A 20,342-nucleotide genomic window follows, 5' to 3' on the forward strand; every position below is an offset into this window, starting at 1 on the left:
AGAGAGAGAGAGAGAGAGAGAGAGAGAGAGAGAGAGAGAGAGAGAGAGAGAGAGAGAGAGAGAGAGAGAGAGAGAGTTCGGGAAAAATTATTTTCCAAACATACAAAATTCCTTTCCTTGAATTTGCATTAAGAGGAAATTTGAGAAAATTAGGCTACTTTTTCAGGTTTTTACACTATTTTTCTCTATTATGGGGCGAATTTTCTCCTTTTCCCCTTGCCGTGAACTGGCATTTTGGAAATTGAAAACAGCACGATATTAAGCTGAGACACATTTTTCCCGAACACTGGAGGGAGAGAGAGAGAGAGAGAGAGAGAGAGAGAGAGAGAGAGAGAGAGAGAGAGAGAGAGAGAGAGAGAGAGAGAGAGAGAGAGAGAGAGAGAGAGAGAGAGAGAGAGAGAGAGAGAAAGCTTGCTTAGTGCTTACACTCAATAGGGAGACAGGTAGAGAGAGAGAGAGAGAGAGAGAGAGAGAGAGAGAGAGAGAGAGAGAGAGAGAGAGAAAGCTTGCTTAGTGCTTACGCTCAATAGGGAGATAGGTAGAGAGAGAGAGAGAGAGAGAGAGGGATTGTCTGGCACCGTCAAAGCAGGGTTTGTCATTTGCACTAAGAGGAAATTTTAGAAAATTAGGCTACTTTTTCAGGTTTTTACACTTTTTTCTCTATTGTGGGGTGGAATTTCTCCTTTTCCCCTTGCCGTGAACCGGCATTTTGGAAATTGAAAACGGCACGATATTAAGCTGAGACACATTTTTCCCGAACATTGGTCCTTACGCTCAATAGGGAGACAGGTAGAGAGAGAGAGAGAGAGAGAGAGAGAGAGAGAGAGAGAGAGAGAGAGAGAGAGAGAGAGAGAGAGAGAGAGAGAGAGAGAGCGCACAAAGGGGGGGCCTTTTTCAGCGCAGTCCAGATGGAGGGCTGGCACAAAGAGAGAGAGAGAGAGAGAGAGAGAGAGAGAGAGAGAGAGAGAGAGAGAGAGAGAGAGAGAGAGAGAGAGAGAGAGAGAGGGAAAAATCATTTTTCCAAACATACAAAATTCCTTTCCTTGAATTCGCACTAAGAGGAAATTTTAGAAAATTTAGGCTACTTTTTCAGGTTTTTACACTATTTTTCTCTATTATGGGGCGGAATTTCTCCGTTTCCCCTTTCCGTGAACCGGCATTTTGGAAATTGAAAATGGCACGATATTAAGCTGAGACACATTTTTCCCGAACACTGGAGAGAGAGAGAGAGAGAGAGAGAGAGAGAGAGAGAGAGAGAGAGAGAGAGAGAGAGAGAGAGAGAGAGAGAGAGAGAGAGAGAGAGAGAGAGAGCAGACTCAGTGTAGCCTGCACCTGCGCTCTCAAAAAGAGAGAGACAGGTCACAGGGACTGCCTGCACGTGCTCGCTCGGAAAGAGAGAGACAAAGAGAGAGAGAGAGGCGACCAGCCGTTGACAGCTGAGCTCCCGGGCAATGCTCTCTGAGCGCGGAGAGAGAGAGAGAGAGAGAGAGAGAGAGAGAGAGAGAGAGAGAGAGAGAGAGAGAGAGAGAGAGAGAGAGAGAGAGAGAGAGAGAGAGAGAGAGAGAGAGAGAGATAGATAGATAGATAGTTCTATTATCGTCCTGGGAGGTCAAATATGACCTATGGGACCAAATGAACATGTCACGTGGTGTGGGTGGAGTTCATAAGTGACTCTCGATGCTCAAAAATGGCTGAAATGAGCGTCGCAATAGAGAGTCCACATCGTGGTTGGGAGAGGAAGGTATGTAGGGAGAGCTCATGGCTGAATATATGGGGAAAAGAGGACCTAATGTGGTCAAAAGCTGAGCACTCAAGTAGTGTGTGGTACTCACTCTCTCGCACTTGACGAGGCATAAGGTGCAAAGTCGATGACACTCCTCGCCAGTGCCCCAACGTCCTGTCTCGCAGCGTAGAGAATGGGAGCTAAGACGAATGGAGGCAATGGTGCGGATCGCACTCAACGGGATGGGCTCAAGGATGTAGGAATGGGTTCGGTTACCTCGTTCCGAGAAGAAGAGAGATTTGTAGTTTGGGGCAACGTGTGTGGTGTAATGGCTGAAGCGAGAACCTCCGGATTTCTCCCAAGCCATGATACATTGGCGTTGTAAGAAGGCCTCATTAACTTGGGAGTCGATCGACGCATCCTTGACCAAGTGACATGCATCCCATCTTCCAAACCATTTCTTGATATCAAGCATCCACCCCGAACTTAGTATTTTGCTCTTGCATGTCTTTTGAACCTTTTGACTTGCTTCATATGCGATTCTAGGAAGTCGATGCAAAGGGCTACGTTGTGTCTTACGCATGTACTCCACAACCCTTTCCATGCCCAAGACCTCAATGGGAAGCGATCCGGACTCAAGAAGTAAGAGCATGTAGGGTGTTTGTGTCTTGACTTGGAGAAAGTTGGTGAGAAAATGCTTTTGAACATTCTCAAACTCTTTCCAAGTAGACTTCCCGATGCTTCCACCCCACACCTCCACTCCATAAAGAAGCACCGGTGTCACCAATGTGTCAAAGAGGTACTTTTTGAGAGCCCAACACTTGATCTCTCCTGCATTGCACATGTTCTCAAATGCATAATAAGCCCTCTTTCCGCCTTCCAAGCGACGCATTGCACAATCCTTCCATTTATGATTGGATGGAACCTCAAGGCCAAGGTACTTGAAGTGATCTACCACTTCAAGTTTCTCATTGTTGTATACAATGCATGGATTTTCATCATTGAGGGTCTTTACAAGCATAACCTTGGTTTTGGATCCATTCACGATCAGCCCGCTATGTAGGCAAAAGCGTTCCAAGACACTCATAAGCTTTTGTGCATCTTCTAAGGTATGTGCCAAGAGCACTACATCATCGGCATAAAGCAAAAGCATGATCACCGCATTTCCAATCTTAACCTCTTCTATGCCTTCTTGCTGCATAAAATCAAGAACCATGTATTCCAATTCATCAATGAGTAGCCCAAAGAGGGTTGGGGAAAGTGGGCATCCTTGTTTGACACCAATAGTGCTTGCAAAAAATTCTGAAATTCCATCTCCCATACGTAATCGACATATCACTTTTTGGTAGATGCAAAAGACTGCATGCATAAATTCTCTCGGCACTTGAAGGCTTTGCATACGTCTCCAAAGATTTCCTCGCGGTACCATGTCAAAAGCTTTCTTGAAATCCACAAAGCAACAATACAACTTTTTTCCTTTCAATCGAGACGCTTCCATAAGAACTCGAAGAGTGACAAGGTGATCAATAGTGCTATGATGCTTTCGAAAACCTGCTTGGCCAAGCGCACGTTTGCCATTCTTTTCAGCCCATTCACTTATCTTCATCTCCATGATACATCCAAATAACTTTGCCATCAAAGAACCAACCATTATAGTGCGATAGTTGTTCACATCTCCTCCTTTGTGCAAAGGTTTGATCCAATTTGCACTCCAATCATGAGGCATGCCATACTGAAGTGCAAGGTTAAACATATCGCATATCCAATATCGTGTTTTCTTGCTTGTCCATTTAATCATTTCAGCCTTGACACCTTGAAGGTCACCTGCCTTGCGAGTAGCAAGTTTCTCAAGCACGCGGCATACATCTTCAATGGTAAAGAAGGGAGACATAAATGGAAGGGAGCTACAACCCTCCATCTTATCAACATTGGGTTGCTCATAGAGGTTCTTACAATGCATATACATATCCTCAAGAGTCAAGTCACCAAAGCTCTCAACGCGCTTGCCTTTTAGATTTTGCCAAAACTTGCCACATGCATGTGCTTTCTCTTGTGCTAAAAGAAGTTGTTTTTCGACTTCCCACCTTCTCCTCTTCTTTTGAACAAGTGCTTTGTATGTGTGTCAACATTCCAAGTAAACTTCCTTGTCTTTGATTGCATCCAATCTTAGCAAGTGTTTTCGGGCTTGACTACATTCCATGTCAAACCATTTCTTCTTGGTGCTACCCTTCTTAGACCTTTTGCAAGACATGTGTTTCGCCGAAAAGCATTCCTTCGCACAAGAGAAAATTACTTCTTTGAAAACTTTCCACTTGCATTCTAATGTTGGGCTCCCTTGATGCTCTATCATGCTTAACATTTGGTCCACCATATCAGCATATATAAGTGCTCGTTTGAAGTCTAGACGTAGGTACAAATGATTCACATCATGATTGGAGGCTACATGCTCGGGCCGTTTACCACACTTGAGGTCAATACATAACATCCTATGATCCGATTCCGGATTCCATTCACCAAGTGTAAAGCTTTGTATGCATTCTAGAGTGGCTTCTGAGAACAACATATAGTCAATCACGCTAGCACCATTGTGCTTTCTACATGTAAAGTCATTGGTGCCTTGCCATAGAGATACACCATTTTCAATGAGCATTCCGGTACTATTGCACATATGTAGAAGTGACTTTCCATAGTGATCCACTTCGTTTGCATCATTAGAACTTCGATTATACATGTATGAGTCATCCACTCTTCTCGATACATGCGGCATGTCGACTTGTTGTGTATCGTGTTGTAACATATTTGTGCGAGCATTCATGTCTCCAAAAACAATGACTTCACCTTGATCCTTGTAATGAGCAATGTCTTCCTCTAGTTCAACAAAGGGCTGATCTCTATCCATATTCAAGCGAGCATAAAAGTTGGAGTCATAGTGAGGAATGTAGCAGCCGGCCACAAACATGACTTGACCATTTGGTGGGCTGATTTTCAGCCATAAGTAGCGTTTATACTTATCTTCTTTGACAATGGAAACATCTTTCAAACCCTTTTTGGTCATACATGCTACGCCTCCTTGGCCTCTTCGTTGCTTTGCATTTTTGGCCCACATCAAAGAATGTACATCGTATTTGTCAAATCCAAGAATTCGTTGCGCATCATGCTCCCATGTTTCGACAAGAAGTATCACATCGGAGTCATTGGTAAGCTCATCAATGCCAATTCCCGCATTCCATGGATACCCGTTACAATTCCAAAAGCTTATTCGCAAGCGTGAGTTGGTCTCATAGATCATGTGTCCCTATTTGTTGGGTGGACTTGCATCCTCCTCAAGTGCCTTTTCTTCTTGAGATGATACCTTAACCTTCTTGCTTCTTTCCTCGTATGCTTTGCGACGTACATTTTGTTGCATAAGAGTGCGATCCTCATATACATTACAGCCCGTTCCTTTGAGGTAGATCCAACCATTGTCAAGGATGATCTTTCTCTTTACCTCATCAGCCATGGTACATACAATAGGTCTTTCTCCCGAGCGAGGGACTCCTTGTTTTCCAACTCGATGTGCACCATAAGCCATGATTCCTGACATGCCAAAGTGTGTAGCAAAAAACTCTTCAATAGCAACCGCAAGAGATTGGGGTGTTTCCATGCTTTCCTCCTTGATTCCACGAATGACGATGTTCTTTGAGCGTTTTTGTCGTTCTTGCAATTCTTGAGTGTCCACATTCTCTACATTCTTTGCTTGGACAACGGCTTGCGTGATAGGAGATGTAGAAACCACATTATCCTTACATATATCAGCCCATGATTTGGATGCATTTCTCATCTCACATACATCATGTCGTATTGTATCTATCGTTTCCTCTTTCAATACATGATCACTCTCAACTTTGCTCAAGCGCTCTTTCACTACATTCATGTCCACAAGAGAGCGTTTACATTCTTGAACTTCATTCTCAAGATGCATCAAGCGTGTTGTTTGCATTTCAAGAACCTTCTTGAGGTGCTCATTCTCCACAACGAGAACTCTTAAAGTACCATTCTCCATTGCAAGTGCGCGCAACTCTTCACCTTGCTTGTTGACGGTTTCTTGTAACGAGATCAAGTAAGCCATGATCATTGCTTCCGTTGTTGTAGACGATGTGGTTGGATTAGCATCCAAATTCCTTGGAGATTTTGCATCATTCTCCATGGCGAGTGTGGCTTTTCCACCCTTGCGAGTTTTGTCTGACATTGCCTTCAAGTCGGCAACAAAAACGCAAAGTTTTGACAGTTTTTTCAGTTCTGAGATTCTGTTACAGCAAAGCCTTCCATTACACAGAAAAATTCTGTCTTTACATCAATGCGTAGAGGGCTTCGTGCTCTTCGATTGAGGCTATAGATCACCTAAATCGGAGTTCGGATGAGCAAGTTATGGTCAAAAGAGTGAACTGCTGTCTACTAGGTCAAAAAACGGCTGAGAGAGAGAGAGAGAGAGAGAGAGAGAGAGAGAGAGAGAGAGAGAGAGAGAGAGAGAGAGAGAGAGACCCAATCGAGCTCGCTCGCTATGTCCTACCACTATTCTCTCCCCCCTCGCCTTCGCTACATGTTGTCCGCTCGCATTCGTTGGCGCAAACACAGCTATAGAGAGAGTACCACTAAATCCGATGACCTGCTCACCTCGCCTTCGTCTTCGTTACCTTGCCACGGAGAGAGAGAGAGAGAGAGAGAGAGAGAGAGAGAGAGAGAGAGAGAGAGAGAGAGAGAGAGAGAGAGAGAGAGATAGTTCTATTATCGTCCTGGGAGGTAGAGAGAGAGAGAGAGAGAGAGAGAGAGAGAGAGAGAGAGAGAAAGAGAGTTTTTTTCAAGCACTAGCAAGGAGGTCCCGGGGGGGGGCGGTTGTCGTTGCTGGAGATGGCCTTTTGCCTTTATGCCGCACAACAACCAAGGTGCACGGCGGCCAATGCAAAAAATCGCGGGTGCAAGTGCAGTCTGCCTTGAACAACCTGGAGAGAGAGAGAGAGAGAGAGAGAGAGAGAGAGAGAGAGAGAGAGAGAGAGAGAGAGAGAGAGAGAGAGCGAGGAGCAATGCTCGAAAAAAACCTAGGTTTAGTGTAGTCCCACCTACAAATTTGAAATTTACCTCTAAATGTTTTATTTGAAGGTAAGAAAACCTTCAAATTTTGTCAATTTACCTCTGTGGTTTCACATGTGTAGGTTTGCCAAGTTTCTGGAAAAAAGTTTTTTTCGAGCACTGGTGAGGAGGTCTGGCCGGGGGGGGAGGGGGTTGTCATTGTTGGAGATGGCCTTCTACCTTTATGTTGCACAACAACCAAGTGCACAAAATCGCGGATGCAAGTGCAGCTTGCCTCGAACGACCTAGAGAGAGAGAGAGAGAGAGAGAGAGAGAGAGAGAGAGAGAGAGAGAGAGCTCTCGCAGGAGGGTAGAGAGAGAAAGACTTGAATTGAAATGAAATGTTATGTTAATCTCTTCTAAATGCCATATTGACCTGAAAAAGAGAGAGAGAGAGAGAGAGAGAGAGAGAGAGAGAGAGAGAGCCACAAAGCAAGCTTGCTTAGAGCTGGCTGGTGGCAGTGCGTATACCTCTCTCTCTCTCTCTCTATTGGGAGATTAATTATAGGTGTAGCTTTTTGGGAGCTGTAAATCCCTACATAGTAGCAAAATCCAATTTGAGAGGCTTTGAGTAGTAAGTTGAGGGCAAGTGCGACTTGCCGACAAGGGGGTAAAGAGGGACCATGCAAGGGGGTAAAGAGGGACCATGCTGCCTTCGGAGGCGGCGCCGTTTTACTAGTAAAGAGTAATAGATGTTTGTATTGAGACATTGCTCTCTTCTTTCCTCCTTTTAGCACCTTATTCATGTTGTTAAAGCATGCACTTGATTTTAACAAGGTGATTTTGAAAGATCACGTAGGCATGTTAAAACGTATAGCCTTCCAAAGAATGTTTTTAAAACTGCAAATGACCTCTTTAAATTTCCAATACTTTAGATACGATCGAAGGGAAAATAAAATTATTGTGAATTTGTACCTCCTATAAAAAATATCTATGATGCTCATTGTGAAATTTAGAAAATAATATATATATATATACTATTTAAAATTTTAAAAATCAAAATTCTAAATATCTTGTTTGAACAAACTTTTAAGCTAAAGGAAAGTGTGCATTTCAAGAATATATTTTCCCTAGAGATAGATTAAACCCTAGTGATAAAAATCTTTTTTTTTCTCAAAACTCACAATGGTGAGTGGATTATATTGACATATTAAAAAAATCACACATTCTTGTCATGCTCTTGGTGAGCCATGACCACTTCAACAGATTGTAGATACATAGGCTAATCGTAGAGGCACCCCACCATGACTATGAATGAGCCCATTCTTTCACCTTTGCATGTCCGTATTGCGGCACCCGGGGTCTTTTTCCACTCCTCTGAGTTTTTTTGCTTTCCAATGTTGGATGATCGTTACCCTGCTTTCTTGGACTATCTTCGTGAATATAGCTACTTCCAAGGAGTTCTCCAGGATTCGATAGTTCCTTGCCTTCCAAATGTGTTTGAAGTAGCAATACCTTACAATTTGTGTAGCAATGTGCAACGTATGGCTCGCAAATACCTTTCCTCCCAAGAATAGATCGTTCTTGAAAAATCCTATTTTCCAGGTCTTTTGGACCCATTTGCAAATCTTGCCTGCTAGACCATAGATCATTGGGAGAGAGGTCTTCAGAAGCCATTCTGCATTGCAAAAATCTGTCTAGACCAATTTCCTTAGCAAGGACCATTACTTTAGTAGGCATGAATCCCCATATCATCTTCCATAAGAAAACATTCATCCCAAGAGGCCACTACAGGCGGCATATGTTCTTCACAACCATCACCCACCTTGAACATGGACATTTTCTGCCCCGCTGCTTATGGAGCAGGGAGAACCAATCTTGAGAAGTCATAAGGGTGAGATATACAACCCTAGTTTGTAGTGTTAACTTATCTTATAATGACTATTTTAGAAAACAAATTTATAAGGACTCTCTTTTTGGCATGCAAAGGAAACGCCTTAGTGTTGGGATTGCTTGGGTGTACTTCTACCGATGGTATCCATGTGGACGGCCAACAAGTTTGCACAGCAGTGGCTGCAAGAGCGAGGACGGCGTGAAATTTGCGTGCGGAGTTCAACTTGGATAATAGAGCCTCAGAACTTAGAAGTTCGTGTGCATGTGGGAGTCTACTGCTGCACTCGGCGACTGCGTTTAGCTCAGGCTCGATAGTCGATGTAGAAGCGATGGATGGAGCTAGTGGCTAGTCTTTGCGAGGTTGCAGAGGGTGAGGGAGGCATCTCTCTGGTTGTCAGCATCACGGCTACACAACATGAGATCCTTGAGCTCTCTCTCTAGTAGTACCCTCTACAAAGTAATTGGCTGCAGGAGTGCATCTACATGGCGCTCCGCAGACTGTTCGTCTAGGGTTGGTGACGCAGTTAGATGAGTTGATTCAACTTGATTGCCTCAGAGTCTTAGACTGTGTGTGTGTGTGTGTGTGAGAGCGAGCGAGCGAGAGAGAGAGAGAGAGAGAGAGAGAGAGAGAGAGAGAGAGAGAGAGAGAGAGAGAGAGAGAGAGATCATGCTAGCAGTGTTCCGAAAAAATCCTTTTTCCAAACGTACAAAATTCCTTTTATTGAATTTGGCAAGAGGAAATTTTCAAAAATATCATTAATTTTCCAGGTTTTTATACTATTTTTCTCTATTTTGGGGCAAAATTTCTTCTTTTCTCCTTGCTCTCAACGACCATTTTCCAAAATGAAAACCGTACAATATTAAGTTGAGACATATTTTTACCGAAAAATGAATCATGGTACCGACTACTACCGAGACTGCCTCACATATGTGAGAGGACAAACAAAGATGTCGTGCATCGTCAAATCCAATGAATCCACTCGCCTGTGTGCGTGTCTATGTGAGAGAGATAGAAAGAGAGAGATGTAGTGTTCGGTAAAAAACATTTCTCCAAATATACAAAACTCTCTTTCTTGAATTTTCCAAGAGGAAATCTAGAAAATGAGGTTTACTTTTTGGGTTTTTGACCTGCTAAGGAAAGGCCTTAGTGTTGTGTTGGGTTGGGCGTACTTTGAAGGATTCCATCCACGTGGACCGCCATGATCTTTTGAGGGATTTGGGTGAAGGCCAAGCGCAAGACGGAGGTAACGTGCACGCCTTCTCAAATCTCCACACTGCCACAATGTCTTGCTACATACATGGCCGCCTTGTGAGTCCCATAAACAGTGTTGCAGCGGAGATGTGATGGAGCCTAAGTAGTAGCATTGTTCATTGCAAGCAATATTTGTGCCCTGCTAGTCAAAATTACAACAAGGTCAACGTAATCTAACTATGGGAAGCTTTTTTCTTTCGTAGCAATGCCCACACATCTAGTGGGAGGTGATACAAAGTGTGTCGACGGGCTTTTCTCAACGTCACACGGCCGCACTTGGGTGAAGGAGGACAAGTACTCAACCAATGAAGCTAACTTCCATCAGCTAACTGCAAAAAAATAAGATAATACAACAAATGGCCACAAATAATTAAACTATTGGGGTACAATTTTGAAAGCTTTTCTTTTAAGAAGGGGGGGGGGGGGGAAAGGGGGGGCGCTATAGCAAATTTCAGCACTCAGAGCGGACAATTAAGGTGGCCGCAATGGTGCGAACATGCATGTGCAAGGTGGGTCGATGGGGGGTGGTAGGCGATGGAGGCAAGTGACGGGCGGGTAACCAATGGTGAGGAATGCCGAGCAAGAAGACAAGCACACATGTTGGCTTTTCTTGTACATTTTATGTCGCGTGAGAGGGTGAATTAGTTGGTGCATGAACCTTTGGTATTCACCCAAGAGGTTGTGTGTTTGAGTCCGATCATTTTCTCAATTCCAAGGGGTGAACTAGGAAAGATTTCCCAACGATTCTCCCTAATGGAAATTACGAGGGCATTAGGTCTCCCCAATCTCAAAAAAATAAAAAATATTTCAAAACATATTAAGTAGGCACATTAGAAGGTTTTGAGCTTTAGAAAATTGAAATTTGAGTCACCTTCCATGTTAGCGCTTGTTTTCCTTTCAAGAACTCATTGAATAAGCCTTTTATTATTAAAAACAAAACAGGAACTGAGTCCAAAGGTTGTGCCTTGTTTCCAACCAATGTCGTGCCCTTAGCCAGTACTCCCGAGATTGAAACCGGTATGCTATTAAGACATGGCACAATTTCCCATGAACGTTGCTTTTTCAAAAATCCTTCTCCTCCAAGTGCTCGGGAAAATTCATCTCCCCAAGCATGCAAACTTCTTTCTGCTGAGTTTGCCAAGAGGAAATTTTAGGCTCGTCCTTTTGATGTTTCTATGGTGTTCAACGCATGAGCATTGTGGGAACGCTAGACCACCAACACATACTCTTGGATCTGCCACCTCAAGCTGCACAGTCTATGCACAAGAAGAGTATGAAATGGATAAAGTGGGGGTACCCTTTTTGATCGGTGTACCTTTGTCCACTGGTTCATTAATGCCTTTGAATTTGATGTTCTCTTGCATGTGTCTAAATAAGTGTCAAATCCATTTAATAGATCTGATAGTAGGTTAGCCTTAAGACTTAGTGAACGTTGAGAAAGAGAAGGAAGGATTGTAGTTTATAAGTAGTGTTACTGGTGCAAAAAATTATTCAAGACTATCCCTTTTCCTTATTGATCCTAAGATCTCTATGACTGTGTGAAGTATTGTTTCTATGAGCTTATTTATCCTTTAGCTAAAGAATATTCTTTTCTCTTTGCTTCTTTTGAACACGTCAAGTAATAATTGCATGGATATTATTTACCACCCTTTCTTAATATGGCTGCCTCTTCCTCCTCGCCGAACCCACTCGATGGACATTACGTTGGCTATGATGACAATGCAGAACCTATGTGTGATGAATCTAATGATGTTCGCTCGATGGAGTTTGAAGATAGTGACTCAATAGCTTGATAACTTATAGAAAATCACTACAACAAAAAAACGTGTTATCAACGCAGATATCGACGCGGCCTGTCGCTATGAGCGTCGCTATCTGCGTCGTTATGAAACCAATCGCTATTAGCGACGCACATAGCGACGACCATAGCAGAAAAAAAATTTCTTGGGCAGAGGACAGGTAGCCTGGCCTGTGCCTAGTTAAAAGATGGACACAGCCACAACCAGACTTCCTGCCCTCTGCCCAAGAAAGCGAGTAGCACCAAAATATCAACCATGTTCCCTTTGTTTTTACATAAACTTTTCAAAAAAAACCATATCATGTATACGCCTCCTACATGCTATCCATGTAGGATCTCACATGAGATTTAAGGCCAATGAAAGACAACCGTACCAACTGAAAAGCATAGCCATAACTTAGAAGCATAACCATAACGAACCATAACCATAACTTAAAACCATAACCAGCTATAACCACTTTGATCAAAACCATAATGGAGATAACCATAACCATAAACAAAATTAACAATAACCATAAGCATAACCAGAAAGAGAAACAATAACTGCCTATACAATGACAATGACAATAATCATAACCATAAGGGAAACAATAACTGTCTGAACACTAACTGTTTGTACAGAAAAGAGACACAGAAGCGTGTCTGTGTCTCACAAAGCATATAGATGAAATCTGGTCCACTAATGACTAGGCGTCGCAACCTGCACATAGGACAACTCACAAAATTAGTATTGATATTACTTCGCATATACTGATTTAATTAAATCAACTCACACATATTAACGTTTCACCTTAAGCGATCAGCGAGACTGTAAGGTCTCCCAGTCTACAAGCTCTCGTGAAGGTTCAAGATCATTCAGTACTTCATAGATACCTCTGCAATATCCATCTAACTCCTCCTCGCATGATGGAGCTCGATGCATCGCAAGATTCTGCGTTTATACAAAAATCAAAGTAATAAGAATACATGATTCATCACGTTTTAAAAAACGCCATAGTTAAAATTGGATTAGAAACTCACAAACTCATAGCGAAAGGTGTCGAAGCCTCCGCTGCCAAGATGAGATGTCTCCCTAGTCATCTGTCATACCTGCGCGGCCTCACGTTGCTGTCTGAACCGCGTGGCCGCTGTCTGCTCATCCTCCCTGATCTGCAGCCACGTCTCGTGTGGGATGCCCGAAGGCTTCGGCGAGCCGGTCCTAAAAGCCTTCCGAGCTGCATCTCGTCGATGTTTGATGGTGTCCCGTGCAACACCCTTGATCCACCGTGTCGAAACAACGGAAGAACCCGGAGCAGGCTGGTACTCTCTCAGGATGGTCTCCACTATGTAAGTAACTTTTTCCTTTTCTTGTTGATCCCAAGACGTCAGAATGCTGGTCGAAAACTGCAACTCCACGAGCTAGCGAATTCGCTGTCGCATCTCAGTCCCGACTCTATCCATGTCAATAGAACCATCTCCCCGTACATTATAGAGCTTGGAGGCACTAGAATCGTGTGCCCCCCAAGGTGTCCCTGGTGTGCCAAGAGGTGTGTCGAGAGGTGTGCCTGGGTAAGACAGGGGTCGTTAGCGAGGAGGGGTCAAAGCATCTGTGGACCCTCCTCCACAGCAACCACCACCTCCACCTGACGATCGCCGAGATCGGCAAGTGCGCCCGTGCTGCGGAGATGAGGACGTACCCGCCTCTGCCCCACCCCTAGGTGTCGAAGCGGCCGTGATGGGAGAAGAAGGCGTCGTACCCATAGGCGTCCTGAACCCCGTAGGCGTCCCCCCCCTAGGCGTCGGACCCTTGGGTGTGAAGCCCGGAGGCGTAGTACCCGTGCCTCTGGCTACCCAGTACTGAGAAGCCTCTGCCATCTGAGCAGGCGTCATCCGTGTAACGAAGCTCATGAATGCATCTGCACTCATGGAAGCGGGATCTGGAATCTCGTCTGCCATACTAAAGTCCTGCACAAAGAAAGTAAAATAAAGCGTCTGAACAGAGTTGTTTAAATTAACTTTAAGCTTAATTTTAAATCAAAGTCTTCACACAAACACTTACAGGCCTAGGCCTCGACGAGTAGGAATCATTGATAAGATCTTGCACCGTATCATCGTCTATCTCTAATTGCAAACATAACTCTGCCCCAACTCGTTCTGGCAGATTGTCTTCATCCATTGCATCTTCATCTACAAGTGTCAATTCTGGCTCGTCTGCGTCATCCCTCGTATATCTGTCAACTTCCTCTGCCATACCTTCATCCATCTCATCTAATGTCACAGTAGTATGGACGTCGTCTGACTGACTTTCCTCTAGGAGATCTTGCCCTTCAAATACTTGTTTATTTCTTGGAGCAACCTGAACCACAAACCACCATTGTCGCTCTCCAGGGTCTGGTACAAAGACCACTTGCTCACAATGTTCGGGGAGAGAAAATGTGTCGCTCGCATCTGTCCAAGTCTTTGTAGAATCTATTTGCACAAGTTTGTTTCCATCTCTACGTACCGTTGCATTGCGACCAGAAGTAATCACCTTGAACCACTTCACATCCAACAAAAACATCTCAAACCACCTGAAGCTTACTTTCAGGATATCTGACACCAGACCACAGTAATCCAGGTTGCTAGTGCTCTCATTCGTGTCTCTAGCACTGGCCCTACTCTTTTGCATGAAACTAACCATTACCCCATTGTCAAACGTGTTTCTTCTGTTGTCAATTTTTTGTGTTCTGAAATGCTTTCCATGCGACCACAGTGCCATGTATGTATGATACTTCCAGTCACATCCAATAGCCAACTCTTCCTCTTCTAGAGATATGGGTTCTCTGATCTGTCGAGCTGCTCTCACTATCTTGTCCAACCATGCCATTGTAGGGAATTCAGGTAGAGGAGCGAGATAGTCAAGCAAGGGTAAGCCTCTAGTCATTCGACTTCACGTGAAATCATGTCACTCTAGATTGCGTCTCTCTTTTTCTTCTTCGTACCTTTCAAGCCATTTTTGCATCGGTGTTGAATTTAGTATACAGAACTTCATGATATTTTCTCGCATGGCCAGGTTCATTTTCTTCGGCACCCCTTGCCCTTGTGGCTCGTCTCCCAGCAGTCTTGCATCCTCCTCATCGCTCCACAGTCGAGGCATTTCTGGGTCAGAAACGGATAGAAATTCGGTCGTCAATACAAGAGACTCTTGCACCAGCCATCCTTCTACCATGCTCCCCTCTGGACGCGCTTTTTGGCGAACAAAACCCTTAAGTGTTTTCATGAACCGCTCTAGAAAGAACATCCAACGGCTGTGGATTGTACCTGCCACTGCAACCTCATCTACTACATGGACTAGCAAGTGCATTTGGATAGTTAGGCAGCTCGTGGGTAGATACTTCTCAATCATGCAAACTGCCTCAATGGAGTTAGCCCTTGCGACTGCAATAGATTCCTCTCGTATCTCCTTGGAAGAGATCCACCGCACTAGCTCTGAAATCTTGTATATGCAGGTCCGCACTTCCTCCGTTAAACACCCCTTGATCGCAATTGAAAGAATGAATTGCAAGAACTTATGCCAGTCGTGCGATTTCAACCCTGACAGTTGATCGTCACGGGTGAATGCTGTCTTGAGACATCGCATATATCCTGTTGGCGTCCTGAACTCTGAAATCACCCTTTTCACTTGTCGCTCTTCGTTTTTTAGCAATACCCATGGCGCTCTTGGAAGTTTTGTTTGACCAGCTGCATTGGTGAAAGGCCACAGCTCTGGCATCTTTCCAACCGACTGCAAATCATCTCGTGAAGCTCGATTGTCTTTCATTCCCATGATTGTCTTCCAGAGGAGCTCTCCCACATTCTTGAATATATGCATTGGATCCAGCAAATGGTTAATTAGTAGATCACCCCAGTACGGCAACGTATGGAGAATGGACAAATGTTTCATTCCTGGAACAGGTTGCCCCTCATGTTGCTCCCATCGGCGACGCCACTCTTGTACATGCATAGGACGACATTCGACGCGACCAAGCTGGCCTTTGCGCAAGTGATGGCCATCTGGAAGATAACGGTGGTGGCCTTGATAAATTGTCTTTCGAAGAGAGGTAGAATAGCACACATCCAAAGACTGCCCGCAAATTGGACATGCATTGTATCCCGAAGTTGTTAGTCCTGCATATATCAAAGCATGAATCAGGCCAAGGCAAAGGGCTTGCGAATAGCGAGAATTTTGTAAATCAATAACCATTACCAGAAGCTTCTCCGTATCCTGGCCAATCATGCATAGTCCACATAAGAAGTCCATGGATCCTTGCATGTTGTTGTCCTACTGGTTCAACCGCATCTGCTATGTCGATCCCATGCCATAACTCCTGGAGCTCGTCAACTAGTGGAGCTAGATAAACATTCATGTTTTTTGCTTTGAACTTACCAGGTACAATCAAGCTTAAAATCAAATGACCCTTCTTGATAGCAAGCCGCGGCGGGAGGTTGTAATTGATAAGGCACACAGGCCAAGTGCTCCATGACGAGCTTCTCAAGCCAAATGGATTGACTCCATCCATTGCCATGCCCAAACGCAAATTGCGTGGTTCACTCTTAAAATGTGGCTAGGTATCTTCAATGTGCCTCCAAGCCTTCGAATCAGCGGGCACCCTTAATGTTGCGTCAGTGGATCTATGCATAGAATGCCACCGCATCAACTTTGCAATGGAACCACAACGAACAATGCTTTTTATCCTAGGAATAATAGGGAAATGCCGCAACACTTTAGCTGGCACTGTCACGCCAACTGCATCTTGTTTGTAGCGCATTGCTCCGCACTTAGAACACGACAGACAATCTGCGAATTCATTGCGAAAAAGAATGCAATCATTTGGACATGCGTGAATCTTGTTGTAGTCCAAGCCAACTAAGGTCAGAAGTTTCTTTGCGTCTGGCCTGGAGGGGAGCATTTCATTGCCAGCCGGGAGAAGTTGCTCCCGCAATAACCTGTTTAAGCCACATTAAATTAAAATTAAAGCTCTTCGAGCACATCACTGTTGCAATCGGAAAATCTCTTTTGTAAATTACGTACCTAAACAAAGCAGTGACGCTTGCATTTGACCACCCGTACACTGACTGAAGATTCAAAAACGCCAGACAAGTACGAAGCACAGATATTTTGGCACCTTCATAGATTGGTTGACGTGCCAAATTTCTCAACATGTCTTCAGGAGATAGGCGCATGGCTTCTGGTGCTGCTTCGTTCGCGTTCTCCTCGCTTGTCTAGAAGAAGGCATCCAACATCTCCTCCATGCTGTCGTCTTCAATCTGTAAGCCCTTTTCTGCTTCCATCCGTGGCTCTATATTGGTCGGACCTTCATGCATAATCTTTTTTCTCTCTCTCTCAGATGTAGGTGCTATGTCGCAGAAATCAATGCCGGTTCCGTAGGAGTCGTATCGAAGATTCTGTACGGTTTCTCTAGCAAACTCTCCGTACTTGTGCACATGCTCATTACATATCCTACGCTTGCGCAGGATTTGATACTTGCAGAGCGTTCACGAGCATGCAATCTTTTCCTCCATGTTAGTTGATGACGTTGCCATCTACAATGATTATGAATGTTGTTTTAATATATATATATATATATATATATATATATATATATATACTCCTCACAATGTAAACTCTAGTCTTGCCCAATCTCCGTACACCTCGGTCCAGAGGTGTACGGAGATTAGGACCACCGGGTCAAAATCTTGTCTTTATTGGGCAAATCCTATATGGGTAGATAGATACGTGCACTCCCAGGTGTACATGGCAATGCATGTAGCAGGCAAAACCCCTTTGCCTCTTTTAGTTCCATAGTTTCTTCTCTGTCTACGTACCCTATCTCTTGTTCTTTCTCTCTCGCTCTTGCTCTCGCTATCTCTCTTTCTCTCTCGATCTCTCTCTCGCTATCTCTCTTTCTCTCTCTCTCTCTCTCGATCTCGCTCTCGCTATCTCTCTTTCTCTATTTTCCTATCTCTCTCTATTTCTCTATTTTCCTATTTCTTTGCCATAACTCCTAGAGCTCCACTTCCCTATCTCTCTCTCTCTCTCTGTCTATATATATATATATATATATATATATAACTCTCTTTCTCTATCTCTCTATTTCCTATCTCTCTCTCTCTCTCTCTCTCTCTCTCTCTCTCTCTCTCTCTCTCTCTCTCTCTCTCTACTTACCTCTCTCTCTCTCTCTCTCTCTCTCTCTCTCTCTCTCGCTCTCTACTTCCCTATCTCTCTAATGATCGAGCGAGCGACTGATCTAGACGCCCACGACTGCGGAGGACTACACAACATTGATAGAGGCTGCATCAGAGGATCTAGCTAGGTCACTTTGGCTCGACATGCACAATGTCCGATCAGAGTACTGACCATGGAGGAGATCTACCTATCCCAACTGGCTCGTTTAGCCGTTTAGTCCACACCCAGAAGTTTAGGATTCCATAATATTTTATTTTGTCATCTTCTTACTCTGACTTTGTATCAGATCCATCACATTGTAACTTTCTTGTCTCATGTCTCATAGGTCACTTTGGCCTTTCGAAGACGTTAATATAACATTTCATTTCATTTCTCTCTTTAATTTTTTTTTCTTTAGTTTTAATTTCCTAAGCATACATTAATTCTCTCTCTCTCTCTCTCTCTCTCTCTTTGATTACCTACACACACACACACACACATTTCTCTCTCTCTCTCTCTCTCTCTCTCTCTCTCTCTCTCTCTCTCTCTTTCTTTCCTACACACACACACCCCTCTCTCTCTCTTTCCTACACACACACACACACACCGCTCTCTCTCTCTCTCTCTCTCTCTCTCTCTCTCTCTCTCTCTCTTTCCTACACACACACACACACACCGTTCTCTCTCTCTCTCTCTCTCTCTCTCTCTCTCTCTCTCTCTCTCTCTCTCTCTACCTCTACAGCGTGTGTGTGTGTGTAGGAAAGAGAGAGAGAGAGCAAGAGAGAGGGGTTGGGGAGGGTGGAGATGGACATAATACTTGCGCAGCAGGTTTCGGCCAAGATCCGAGCAGGCGAAAATGGCCCCTGCGTGCGGGTTTCGCTTTTCCCCCCCAATTTTTTTGACGTCGATATACGTGTCGCTATACACGTGGCAAATAAAGCCTTTCCACGTGTATATCGACACACATTGCGACGCGTATAGTGACGCCCACTAATGTCGTCAATATATGCGTGGAAAGGCATGGCCGTAGATATAGGCGCGTCGATATCTTCATTTAGTGTTGTAGTGAATGCTTGGTGTATGCTTGGCAATAATGCGATTTTGTTTTCTATTTTTTCAAAGTTAAACAAGATAGTGCACCGTGATACGGTTGCATCATTCTTGGAGCCCGATAGTAGCCTCATTCTTGATCATGTGCCTCCACTCCGCACAAGGAGCACTTTGAGTCTGCCCAAGCTTGATGTTTCTTCTTCTCTTGGCGTTGGGCCGAAATCCCTCAAGCGTGTGAATCAAGGTGGTGCGGTGGCACGCATAGTTTTCAACACTTGCGAGGGAACAGTGGCACCAAGTAAGGCTTGCTTGTGCCGGATAGATATTCTATTGTTGTGTCCAACCCTTAAGAGTTTCTTTTTTGTTGTGGTATCCAAAACTTTTTTGGAGGGTCCAACGCCTGTAACTGCAAAAACTAAGATCATTACAGAGGGTGCCATCCTAGATGAACATACTACTACTGAGTGTTACCATGAGGATGTGATTCCCGCTAGTTCATCTTCCCTTGTGCCTTATATCCCCACTAAAATTCCTCTATTGCACATTGTTGACATCACTGAGATTTGCCCTCATTTTGCATTTGAGGGGTGCATACTGAACGGATATGGGACTTAAAAACAAAGCCCAGAAGTTGCGAAGTATATGCGTTACCTTAAGGCAGATCTAGTTGACCCACTCATCACTGACACCATCACTTGTGCTATCAGTGTGATCAATTTATTGTGCAATTCATTGACACTCTTGTTGTAGGAGACGTTGAGAATGTGACTGTGAAAAAAAAACTAAGCCAGACGGTTGCACATCTCCTTATGTACTATTCTTCAACGCTTCCACGGTTGTAGAAAAGACAAAGCCTTTTGAAGTTAACCTTAGTTTCTACCCAGAGAGCAAAATAAGTCAATTTTTGGATGAGGCACAGTCCTTGCATGCACAAGGCACTCGTACACACTTTGGAACTGTGGTCTTTGTTGTTATACATGTCCATGGTAGCACTTCAAAAACTGCTCTTTCCCAAGGTGATCTTGTTGTTGCGGATGGGCCAGCAGCTGAAGAACGTGCCACTGTGAGACTTCCTTATCTTTGCCCTTCTATAGATTTGTTGCTTTCTAATATTTTCCCTCTCTTGGAATCATAGCTTAGCTTCATGAATGCACGCAAAGACAATTACCACGCTATCTTTTGTGCTCTTGAGACTGATGTGCATCCTATGTTTGTTGCACGAAACATAGGTTCCTTCACAGGCCAAAGCAATACACTCTCAGTCTTGGATATTACTATCCTAGTACGCGTCAAAAGTTCTCGTCTCAAGCATCATTTGGAGGAAGCATATAAGGCCCATATTATTGATGTTGGTCAAGAATCAAGAAGTAAGTATTGATCTTGCTTTTCCATCGTCACTATATAGCTCAAGAAAGCT

Source organism: Adiantum capillus-veneris, chromosome 27 (genome assembly GCF_014529385.1).
Source record: "Adiantum capillus-veneris isolate H3 chromosome 27, ASM1452938v2, whole genome shotgun sequence".
Taxonomy (NCBI): domain Eukaryota; kingdom Viridiplantae; phylum Streptophyta; class Polypodiopsida; order Polypodiales; family Pteridaceae; genus Adiantum; species Adiantum capillus-veneris.